Here is a 13,371-nt window from a genome sequence, read left to right on the forward strand (position 1 = left end):
CATAGGGCACAAACTCCAGCTGCTCATCTTGGGACCCATCTAATCTCTTGGCTCATTTCCATCATGCCTGAGATTGGAAAGGGAGAACTTTGGGCTTCCTGCTTCCTCTGTGCTTTATCTTCTTTCTACTTAAGGGCAGCAAGCCCTGTGGTGAGCCATCAGACTTGCAGAGTTGTTTCCTTGTGGTAGAGAGAATGCTGTGGTCCATGGACCTGCTCTGGGAGTGGGTGATGGACAGAGAAGCCTGGCACGCTGCAGTCCATGGTGTCACAAAGGGTCAGACATGACTGAGTGACTGAACTGATGGACCTGCAGCAGCATCACTGAAAGCTTATTAAAATGCACACCCAACTCAGACCTAATAGCAAAGATTCTGCATTTTTAACAAGATTCTCAGGTAACACGTGCACATTAAGGTTTGAGAAGCACAGGTATGTAATAATCACTAAACTTCTCAAGAGAAATAGATGTTTCTGATATGTAGAGCTCAGTATAAGAAAATGCAGAAGAGAAAGCTATTTAATCAAATTAAAATCTTAACTGTTATAGATTTTTTAAAAAGAAAAGAAAATCACAAAAGATGAAATGAGTAAAGCAGTTAAGTGGGTGACACTATAATTTGTTATACTTGAATTTTTCTTTTATAACCTTACTCTGTTGCTATACAGTTTGTAAGTAAAAAGCAGATTTACTTGATTTTTGTCACTATATTCATGCGTCATAAGGTGAGTTTTGCCAAAGTGCTCTAAAATGTGGGCTTCATCAACCAGTTTGCCAAATGCTATGAACCATATGGGGGCTTCCTAGGTGGCTCACTGGTAAAGAATTCACCTGCAATGAAGGAAACACAGGTTCAATCTTGAATCGGGAAGATCCCCTGGAGAAGTAAATGGTAACCCACTCCAGTATTTTTGCCTGGGACGTCCCATGGACAGAGCAGCCTGGCAGGCTACAGTCCATGGGGTTGCAAGAGTTGGATTAAACTTAGGGACTAAACAATATACTTAATTACTTAGTGACTAACAACATGAAATGACATTCTTCTTGGAGACTTCAAATAAACATTATGACTATAAAGGTGCTGCCAAGTCCTGTTGAGAAATCCCTCTGACCTTATCTAATGGATTTCTAAAACACAGTTGTCCATAGAACTCTGTTTCATGTAATATCCATGAGCAAACCACAAAACTGTGTTCTCTTGACCATAGTTTAGACTTTTCTAATCTAAAACAAACCCTTCATATTAAATATGAAATAGTTGATAAATCTAATTTGCAGTGTCCCCAAGCTCCACTGGGTGCACCATAAAAGGTCCAAACTGAGCCAGATGCTCTTTTACTCACCAGCAAGGCCAAGGGCCAGAATCCACAGGACTCCCTCTGCAGTGCCTCTATGCCCTCTGTCCTAAACACAGCTGCTATGCTCCAGATACCTCTTTTTGTATTCCGTCCTTATTTTCTGCCTTCCTAATTCAGTTGTACCGTGTATTGTCTACTTGTTTCTCAATGCAGTTTTTCCTCAGATGCTATATCCCTTAGATCTTCCTGAAACAAAAAATAAAGCAGATGATAAAGAAGCTGACATTGCCTTCTCACAGCCCAGTTCAGACTCTGGGCCAGATTCCTGAGACTTTTGCTGCTGAGGAGGAGAGCTAGACAATTACTGAAGTAAACCTACTCCAAAGAGTCAGCACTGATCACTTGACCATAGACACAAGAGTAAAATAATTGGCTTTGCAAACCCAAAAGAAGGTTACATGATTTGCAAAGAGTTTCTGTGTCATTTCTTTGAAAAGTCTTGAAAAATTTTCAAATTTTGTGTGAGGATAGTCTTGCAGTTTCAAATTCTTGATAATGTTGCATAGATACATGATATGTGTATTTAGAAACCACAGGGTCTCTGAGAACCTCTCCTCTTTTTCTCTTGTGCACTGTGCTTGAATATCAAGCCAAGTTCTGTGGCATGTATCTAATTAACTGTATATAGACTAGCATTAAGTTGTCTTCCATGGAATTAATTTTGGTAGATAAGAGTCAGAAAAGAGTCCTGTGCTCAAAACAAAGTTGGAGACTTCTGGGATGATACTTGAAATGCTGGTGGGGTGAGAGTGGGATGGAAGGAACTCCAGAAAGCTAATGGAGTGTTGGAAGTAGTAGAATTAGACATCCATGCTCAAGCTGTAGCCTCATAGTTGGTGCCCCTTGACTAGGGTTTGGCCATGTGTCTTGCTTTGGCCAATAGGATGTTAGCTGATCTAATGTGAACAGAAGTTTGAAGTAAGCTTGTGCAAGAGTGTCCCATGGGCAGCTGCTGCTCCTTTGGTCTGGGTCCCAATGTGGGTATTCCAGAGGTGGTCTGAGCCCGGAGCCACATCAGTCAATCTTCAGCCTGAAGCAGAGGTGCCCAACTGAGCCCAGTCTTTTACTGACCAAGGTTATTGTCAACCTGCAGACCAAACCAAAGCCCAGATTTACTAACCAAGTTATTGTCAACCTGCAGACTTGTGAGTGTCAGAATAACTGCTTTCTGTAAGACAGGGTTTTGGGGGTTATTTGTTATGCAGCACTATTGTGGCAATAGCTTCCTGATAACCTGGATTAAACAAAGTTAAACAGATTTCTCAAATGGATTTTCTCAGAGACCCTAATCTTCTTTATGCATAGCAAGATGGCCATAGAATGAGTGGCATTTCCCAGTGCATCTTTATTTTTCATAACCATTTATGATACCAAGGCAGGTAGCAACCAGAACTGTCCTCTAGGGGAAGGGTAATTAAACCTCCCCTTCTCTACCCACTAGTGCAACACACACAAAGAAATCTGGTCCCCTAAGAAGGGTCCCTAATATGATGGGTAACAGATACATAGTTATTGGGTCAGGATTTAGGTACAATAGTTTTGGGTATGCAGAATGCAAAGGAGAAATTTTTGAGATTGCTCCATGCCTTACCTTTGGGTATACTGCTGCTAATATATCTATAGCAAATATTTATGCTTTGAGAGATGGATACAAAATAAAATATGAAAAGGGTCTGAGGGACTAGAGGTACCCAAGAGGAATTAAAAAGGGAAATATGAAGAAAGTCTATGAGAAGCTAAGAAGGGAAATATGAAAGAATTCTATGAGGAATTAAGAAGAGAAATATGAAGTTTGACAACAAGAGAATCCAACTAGCTACCACACTCACTAGTTCACTAGGGGCATGTTTGCTTTCCAAGTTTTTCTAGTGCATCCTTTTCCCTTGTGAGGGCTGATTGGAACTGGGATTTCATGGAGAGGAACTTCCTGCCTTGAGAAAGCCTATGCTGGGAGAAAATTCAAAAGCAAAATAATTTGCAGCAAATTAAGCATTACAATCCCAAAGAAAGGCAATGTCAAAGAATGCTCAAACTACCGCACAATTGCACTCATCTCACACACTAGTAAAGTAATGCTCAAAATTCTCCAAGCCAGGCTTCAGCAATACGTGAACCGTGAACTTCCTGATGTTCAAGCTGGTTTTAGAAAAGGCAGAGGAACCAGAGATCAAATTGCCAACATCCACTGGATCATGGAAAAAGCAAGAGAGTTCCAGAAAAACATCTATTTCTGCTTTATTGACTATGCCAAAGCCTTTGACTGTGTGGATCACAATCAACTGTGGAAAATTCTGAAAGAGATGGGAATCCCAGACCACCTGATCTGCCTCTTGAGAAATTTGTATGCATGTCAGGAAACAACAGTTAGAACTGGACATGGAACAACAGACTGGTTCCAAATAGGAAAAGGAGTTCATCAAGGCTGTATATTGTCACCCTGTTTATTTAACTTATATGCAGAGTACATCATGAGAAACACTGGACTGGAAGAAACACAAGCTGAAATCAGGATTGCGGGGAGAAATCTCAATAACCTCAGATATGCAGATGACACCACCCTTAAGGCAGAAAGTGAAGAGGAACTAAAAAGCCTCTTGATGAAAGTGAAAGAGGAGAGTGAAAAAGTTGGCTTAAAACTCAACATTCAGAAAACGACGATCATGGCATCTGGTCCCATCACTTCATGGGAAATAGATGGGGAAACAGTGTCAGACTTTATTTTTCTGGGCTCCAAAGTCACTACAGATGGTGACTGCAGCCATGAAATTAAAAGACGTTTACTCCTTGGAAGGAAAGCTATGACCAACCTAGATTGCATATTTAAAAGCAGAGACATCACTTTGCCAACAAAGGCCTGTCTAGTCAAAGCTATGGTTTTTCCTGTGGTCATGTATGGATGTGAGAGTTGGACTGTGAAGAAGGCTGAGTGCTGAAGAATTGATGCTTTTGAACTGTGGTGTTGGAGAAGACTCTTGAGAGTCCCTTGGACTGCAAGGAGATCCAACCAGTCCATTCTGAAGGAGATCAGCCCTGGGCTTTCTTTGGAAGGAATGATGCTAAAGCTGAAACTCCAGTACTTTGGCCACTTCATGTGAAGAGTTGACTCATTAGAAAAGACTTTGATGCTGGGAGGGATTGGGGGCAGGAGGAGAAGGGGATGACAGAGGATGAGATGGCTGGATGGCATCACTGACTCGATGGGCGTGAGTCTGAGTGAACTCCGGGAGTTGGTGATGGACAGGGAGGCCTGGCGTGCTGTGATTCATGGGGTCGCAGAGAGTCGGACACGACTGAGCGACTGATCTGATCTGAAGCATTACAGCTTGATTAATTACAAAGAGGCAAGTGAAATTTGCAAGACAGCTATCATGAGACTTAAACCTCTTGTGCATTTCTTGTGAGTTAGAAGGCTAGTCAGCACATTTAACCTTGTGGAAGGTCAGCAGGTTAACTATGATTTCAATTCCACACTAATGAGACCCACATCATCTGCATGGAAATCTTCCTGCATTTCTGTGCACTTGAAAATTTAATAACACTGCCTCAAAACACTGCCCATATTTCTTCCCTTTTATGAATTGCCTAAGTTTTGTGCCATCACTATGTCTTACAGGACACCTGCAGATAGTTCATTTAAGCAAGCTGCAGTAGAGTTCCACAAGCAGTCATTCCTGCTGTTCATGATCCACTTAATTACCAGCTTTGCTAGATGACCCATGAAGTCACCCCAAAATTTTTCCAAAGAAGCAGAGAGATTCTAATCAAGGGGAGAGATTTAATGGTTGCCAGCATGTGATGGTATTTTTCTGCCTTTGAGGACCAATGAATTCATCTTCAGGCTGCAAAGGTAAGTGGGTCTTATTTCCTGTAGTTCCATATGAGAGTGTTAACAGCCTTGGTAGGGAGGCCAGAGACCCGGAAGCAGTAGGAGGAAATAAACTGCAAGTGCAGAATTTTTTCCCGTTTCTATTGACTACACCTGATTCCACCTGAACTTAACTTTTCTCAAACCTTGAGCTAACCAATGTGTTTTTCTTATGGAAATGTTTTCCTTAAGCGTTGTTAATGAAACTATGTATTTGCTTTGGAATCTGCCTTTCTTCAAATCGGATTCTGCCTAAGACTAACTTTTTTCCTTTTCTCAAAACTTGGGCTCATGATGGCTCAACAAACCAGCATTCATGTCAAATATTTTATGGCCAGAGATGACACACCTTGTGCCATCCTATCTCAAAAATGCATACTGTGGGAGAGTAAACTCGTGAAACACTCTCAGGCTTGAGGTGTCTCTTTTATCTGATTAGCAGCTCGCTAACAGACATAAAACACCTTGCTAAAAACTAGCAAACAGACATTCTTTCTGTCCTCTTCTAATGTCTATGTCAGAATCTTTCCCCGTATCTACTACACTTTAATAAAGTTTGCTATACAAAAGCTCTGATCAGTCAAGCCTTGTCTCTGGCCCCAGATTGAATTCCTCTCCTCTGGAGGCCACAAATTCCAGTGAAGCACATGACTTGCAACCGCAAACTTTCACATAGAGAAAAGTTTCTTTAGATACTCTGGGAGTACGGAGAATGCAAACAGAATTCTATGGGCTAATTTTTAAAATCTCTATCTTTAATTCTATCCTATTGGTTCTCCTATAAAACCTAATTAGATAATTTTCCATCTGATATTCTCCCCAAATCTTATGTGCCTTGTTGTCATCTCATTTTGATGCCTAATGAGTAAGATTGGGCTCATACTTATCAGCTGGTCTTCTTGAGGTCTGCAAAGCCATCTCCAGGGTGAAAAATCACAGATAACAGTCCCAGTGAGGAGAATGGGTGTAACTTTCTTCTAAAAGAACCAAAAGCAGTAGCCTGGGTTACATTTGCTCTGGATTAGTTCTTGCTTTCAGCCTCTAAGACAATGATTCCTTCTGATAAACAACTATATAAACAACAGCAATTTTAAAAAATAAAAAAAAAACAAGAAGTAGTCTGTCCAGCATGCTAAAAGCCTTGGAAATGACCCAAATGGAAACACAAATTAGATTATTAAAATTGCTTCTTCTTTTGCATTTTTTATTAGTGTGACCTAATGAGCCAAGGGAACATTTCATGCCAAGATGGGCTTGATAAAGACAGAAATGGTATGGACCTAACAGAAGCATAAGATATTAAGAAGAGATGGCAAGAATACACAGAAGAACTGTACAAAAAAGATCTTCACGACCAAGATAATCATGACAGTGTGATCACTCACCTAGAGCCAGACATCCTGGAATGTGAAGTCAAGTGGGCCTTAGAAAGCATCACTACAAACAAAGCTGGTGGAGGTGATGGAATTCCAGTGGAGCTATTTCAAATCCTGGAAGATGATACTGTGAAAGTGCTGCACTCAATATGCCAGCAAATTGGGAAAACTCAGCAGTGGCCACAGGACTGGAAAAGGTCAGTTTTCATTCCAATCCCAAAGAAAGGCAATGCCAAAGAATGCTCAAAGTACTGCACAATTGCACTCATCTCACACACTAGTAAAATAATGCTCAAAATTCTCCAAGCCAGGCTTCAGCAATACATGAACCGTGAACTTCCAGATGTTCAAGCTGGTTTTAGAAAAGGCAAAGGAACCAGAGGTCAAATTGCCAACATCTGCTGGATCATGGAAAAAGCAAGAGAGTTCCAGAAAAGCATCTATTTCTGCTTTATTGACTATGCCAAAGCCTTTGACTGTGTGGATCACAAGAAACTGTGGAAAATTCTGAAAGAGATGGGAATACCAGACCACCTGATCTGCCTTTTGAGAAACCTATATGCAGGTCAAGAAGCAACAGTTAGAACTGGACATGGAGCAACAGACTGGTTCCAAATAGGAAAAGGAGTACATCAAGGCTGTATATTGTCACCGTGCTTATTTACCTTATATGCAGAGTACATCATGAGAAACACTGGGCTGGAAGAAGCACAAGCTGGAATCAAGATTGCCAGGAGAAATATCAAGAACCTCAGATATGCAGATGACACCACCCTTATGGCAGAAAGTGAAGAGGAACTAAAAAGCCTCTTGATGAAAGTGAAAAAGGAGAGTGAAAAAATTGGCTTAAAGCTCAACATTCAGAAAACGAAGATCATGGCATCCGGTCCCATCACTTCATGGGAAGTAGATGGGGAAACAATGGAAATCATGTCAGACTTTATTTTTTTGGGCTCCAAAATCACTGCAGATGGTGATTGCAGCCATGAAATTAAAAGATGTTTACTCCTTGGAAGGAAAGTTATGATCAACCTAGATAGCATATTCAAAAGCAGAGACATTACTTTGCCAACAAAGGTCCATCTAGTCAAGGCTGTGGTTTTTCCAGTGGACATGTATGGATGTGAGAGTTGGACTGTGAAAAAAGCTGAGCGCCAAAGAATTGATGCTTTTGAACTGTGGTGTTGGAGAAGAGTCTTGAGAGTCCCTTGGACTGCAAGGAGATCCAACCAGTCCATTCTAAAGGAGATCAGTCCTGGGTGTTCATTGGAAGGACTGATACTAAAGCTGAAACTCCAATACTTTGGCCACCTGATGCGAAGAGTTGACTCACTGGAAAAGACCCTGATGCTGGGAGGGATTGGGGGCAGGAGGAGAAGGGGACAACAGAGGATGAGATGGTTGGATGGCATCACTGACTCAATGGACATGAGTTTGAGTGAACTCTGCCAGTTGGTGATGGACAGGGAGACCTGGCGTGCTGCAATTCATGGGGTTGCAAAGAGTCGGACATGACTGACCAACTGAACTGAACTGAGCTGAACTGAATGAGCCTATTAGAAAGGATGCATTTGAAAAGACAGTCTGAAAAAGGTATATGAACATCCAATAAAGCCACAAGGTAAGACTGCATTTGTCTTTGTTTTGGCATCCTTTGTCTGTCAATCTCAGTTTTACTACCAACTACTTGGGTAGGGGAGTTCATCTTCCCCTTTTTGTTCATAAAATTCCACTCTTCAATTCCTGAGTTACCCAAATTCATGTTACCTAAGTCAGTCAAATTATTGCATGCCTTCTGGCAATGAAGATGAGTTTTATCTGGGTCAGATGTTCACCCATGACATATCTTTAGATGATTGCTGAGGCATATGAGATAGGGGCAAATGTTCTTTCCACTGGATTAGAATTTAAAAATAAAAAATGTAGTCTTATAGGTTGCTATACCCATGTTCCCCTCATGTGAATACTAAGCATGGGTTCAACATCTAGACCGGAGAAGGCAATGGCACCCCACTCCCATACTCTTGCCTGGAAAATCCCATGGGTGGAGAAGCCTGGTGGGCTGCAGTCCATGGGGTTGCTAAGAGTCGGACACAACTGAGCGACTTCACTTTCACTTTTCACTTTTGTGCATTGGAGAAGGAAATGGCAACCCACTCCAGTGTTCTTGCCTGGAGAATCCCAGGGACGGGGGAGCCTGGTGGGCTGCTGTCTATGCGGTTGCATAGTGTCAGACACGACTGAAGCGACTTAGCAGCAGTAGCAGCAACATCTAGACAGCAGATCCAAGAAATAAAGACAAAGAAAGATTTCTGGGAAAATCATTGGATCAACTCACACCTGATTTTCCTATGAACATTTTAATTATGAAAGATAACCAATCCTTTCTTGCTTAAGCCACTTTGGATTATGTTTTCTGTTACTTGTAAGCCATTAAGGCCTAAATACTCAGATCTAAATGGCCACTATTCATGCTGAAAGGGACTAAGGAATGATGCTCTCCACACTTTATTTCTAGAAGGCATGAAGGTGGGGCACTGGCTTGGCACCATGCTGGTGGTAGAAGTATTTCTAGCCTCTGGGTCTTTTTCCTTTCCTACCTTTAAATTAATAACTAGATCCAGCAAGAGGAGATAAGACACATTCAAGGAAGTCACTTAATCTTTTGAATTTATTCTCATTCAAAGGTGCCAGTTCTGCTGTCAGTTTTTAACTTTTATATTTGCTGGCTTTTCAACTAAGACATATAAGCAGGGGCTTCTCTGGTGGCTCAGTGGTGAAAGAGTCCAGTTGCCGGAAGATATGGGTTCCATCTCTGATCAGGGAGGATCCCACATTGTGGAGCAACTAAGCCAGTATGCAACAACTACTGAGCCTATGCTCTAGAGCCTGGGAACCTCGACTACTGAGCCCATGTGCCACAGCTGCTGAAGCCTTCATGCCCTAGAGCTCATGCTCTGCAACAAGAGAAGCCACCACAGTGAGAAGCTTACACACCACAACGAAGAGTTGTCACACTTGCCGCAACTAGAGAAAAGCCTGTGGAGCAATGAAGACCCAGTACAGCCAAAAACAAATAAATAAAAATGAAAACACACAAACAAAAGACACATAAACAAACAAAAATAAGAGTCATCATAAGAAGCCCTTGGCTTATCAATCTCAGTTCAGTTCAGTAGCTCTAGTTGAAACTATAACATCCTCTGTGGCTGTGTGATGGGCCTGGGATAACCCTGGCCTCTGTTACCTGGTACCCCACTCTAGTACTCTTTTGCCTGGAAAATCCCATGGATGGAGGAGCCTGGTAGGCTTCAGTCCATGGGGTTGCTAAGAGTTGGACACAACTGAGCCACTTCACTTTCACTTTTCACTTTCGTGCATTGGAGAAGGAAATGGCAACCCCCTCCAGTGTTCTTGCCTGGAGAACCCCAGGCACAGCAGAGCCTGGTGGGCTGCTGTCTATGGGGTCCCTTGGAGTCGGACACGACTGAAGCAACTTAGCAGTGGCAGCAGCAGCTGTTACCTGGTAAGTGGTTCCATCTTGCCCATTAGCATCAAACAACTTGACTTTGACCCCAACTCCTGCATGAGTTCTAATCGGCACAACCTCTGAGATCTAGGGACAGAGCCACATCCTGTTTCTCCTGGAGTCAGACTCTGTTCAGAGAGACTTCTCCCCAGGGTTGATTCTAAGTCATATCTCTGGTCACCCTTTCTGTCTACTCCTCACTGAACTCTCTCTCTCTGGGACTTTAAATGTGGCCTAAACTCTGTTTATCTTATAAACTCAACTTCTGATCCCTTCTGCCTCATTAATGGACATCTGTGGATTTATGGTGCTTTTCCACTCAGATGGCCCCTGGGACTCCTCTGACTATGTTCCTTGGGATGACTGGAATATTTCTTTTCAGGAAATAAAAAGTAAATAAAAACTTTTTTAAGAAATAAAAACTGTGCTATGCTTAGTTTCTCAGTCATGTATGACTCTTTGTGACCCCATGGACTATAGCCCACCAGGTCCCTCTGTCCATGGAGATTCTCCAGGCAAGAATACTGGAGTGGGTTGCCGTGCTCTCCTTCAGAGCATCTTCCCAACCCAGGGATTGAATTCAGGTCTCCCGCATTGCAGGTGGATTCTTTACTATTTGAGCCACCAGGGAAGCCCAAAGAAATAGAGCAATTAGCCTATTTGCTCATAAGACTTCAGCTAGTACTGAGGTCCTGAGGGCCTAACTAAATTTACAGACTTAAGAAAAAGTAATTATGAGACAATATTTAAAAACCTGTAGGATTTATGTCAGAAGTATGCAGTTCTAGACTAGTCCTAGGAAAATTAGATGATCTGACAACAATGTTTTCCTATTTCATAACTATGAGATTCTGGGCCACAGTCCCTAGCATCCCTGTTACACTGCTTCCAGTTCTATCATGGATTTAACTTTTATGCCTGTCCAGTATTTCTATATGAGTTTGGAACTTCTTCCCAAGTTTGACCTTTCTAACTCTGCTCTCATCTAAATTATGTATTATGAGTGTCTTTATTCTCAAGAAATATGTGCTTTTTAATAAAATATAGGTGATTTACAATGTTGTATTATTTTCAGGTGACAGTACTATGATTCTTTTATTCTTTTTCAAATTCTTTTCCCTTTTAAGGTTATTACAAAGTATTGACTACAGTTTCCGTGTTATACAGTAACTGGTTATCTATTGTATATAGAGTAGTATGTAATTGTTAATCCTAAACTCCTAATTTATTTCCCTCCTCCCCTTTCCTCTTTGGTAACCAAGTTTGTTTTCTATGTCTGTGGGTATATTCCTATTTTGTAAATACATTTATTTGAATCTTTTTTGTTTTGCTTTTGTTAAATTCCACATATGAGTGATGTGCTCAGTGCTCAGTCACTTCAGTCATGTCTGACTCTCTGCGACCCTATGGACCATGGCCCACCAGGCTCCTCTGTCCATGGGATTCTCCAGGCAAGAATACTGGAATGGGTTGCCATTTCCCTCTCCAGTAATAAAGTATGAAGTGAGTGAGGTGAAGTTGCTCAGTCGTGTCTGACTCTTTGAAACCCTATGGACTGTAGCCTACCAGGCTCCTCCATCCATGGGATTCTCCAGGCAAGAGTACTGGAGTGGGTTGCCATTTCCTTCTCCACATATAAGTGATATTATGTGATATTTGTCTTTTTGTGTCTGGCTTATAAATGAGATATGCTTTTGAAGTTGAATGTACAATTTCCATTGTGAATATATTCATTTTAGTTGTTCTTAGCCTGTTGTTTCTTAAAGAGATGCAAGTATCAGACCATCTTACCTGCCTCCTAAGAAACCTATATGCAGGTCAAGAAGCAACTGTTAATGGACTGGTTCAAAATTGGGAAAGGGGTGTGTCAAGTCTGTGTGTTATCACCCTGTTTTTTAAACTTATATGCAGAGTAATTCATGTGACATGCAAACTGGATAAATCACAAGCTTAAATCAAGATTTTTGGGAGAAATATCAACAACCTCAGATATGAGCTATGAGTCTATCATTATCCAGAAGGCTGGCCTGAGCTTGTTTACTGGGTGGCTTGGCAGGGTTCCAAGAAAAAGAGTATAAAGTCTCTGGAGACATAGGCTCAAAACTGGCACAATGTCACTTCTGCTGTGTATTCTTGACTAAAATAAGCACAAGTCCAGCTCAGACTCAAAAGATTAGGAAGTAGACATTTGATGGAAGGGACTGCAAAATCACCTTGCAAACAGATGTGGATGCAGGAAGGCCATATTTGTAAACAATCTACCCAATACCCTTCTGTGAGCAGGCAGAGCTCACTATATTGGCTATAGTCGGACTCGCAAAGAGTCAGGCATGACTTCACTTTCACTTTCACTTTCTTGTTGGCACAACCTGTTCAGGCACTCACTGAGTGAGTCAGTGGCAACATGGTGATCACACTGATAGCTTATGGTGAACGGTGTTGGATTCATGATCTCCGAAGAAGAAGATTTAGCTTCGGAACCAGGGACCAGGCTTGATCACTCAAGAGCTTTTGTGTAGCAGAGTTTTATTAAAGTGAGAAAGGGACAGAGAAAGTTTCTGACACAGACATCGGAAGGGGGAAAGAGAGTGCCTACCTTGCTAGTGTTAGCAAGGGAGTTATATAGGTTTTTAATTAGTTATGACAATAAATCAAAAGACTGTCTCAAGGTTGTAAAGATCTTACTAGACCCAATCCCATAATTTACACTTCAAGATAACAGGATTAGCCAGAAGGTTTTCAGAAAGGAGAAACTGTTCTCAAGCAGGATACATTGTTGTTATATAATCTTTAGTACAGAGTTTAAACTGACTTGTTTGTTATGTAATCATCAGTTCTAGGCTTAAAGAAAAAAACGTTTTATGTGACTAAGACTAAGGAATGTAGAGGAAAAAAACAAAGAAGTTTGTCCTTTCCTCCTCCTTGAGAATCCCAGATCCCTATCTCCTCCTTGAAAGCCCCAGACTTTTTTCTCCTCCTCGGGGACCCCGGGGATCTTATCAACCTGCCTACGAATTGACTCTCTCAAAACTATGGCTTGATCTTTGATCTAGAAAACAGGCTTCTTGGTCCTGATTACCTTCAATATTTTCTGTATTCCTTTGATTTTGAAATGCTTTTGGTAATGGCTTGCTACCCAGGGAAACCAGTCCTACAAGGAATGCATAATCCTAGCAGAAGCAAACAATACAAAAATGGCAGTTGAGTCCCATGACTTACGGGAATGTCCAGCACAAAAATTTC

Source organism: Bubalus bubalis, chromosome 1 (genome assembly GCF_019923935.1).
Source record: "Bubalus bubalis isolate 160015118507 breed Murrah chromosome 1, NDDB_SH_1, whole genome shotgun sequence".
Classification (NCBI taxonomy): Eukaryota; Metazoa; Chordata; class Mammalia; order Artiodactyla; family Bovidae; genus Bubalus; species Bubalus bubalis.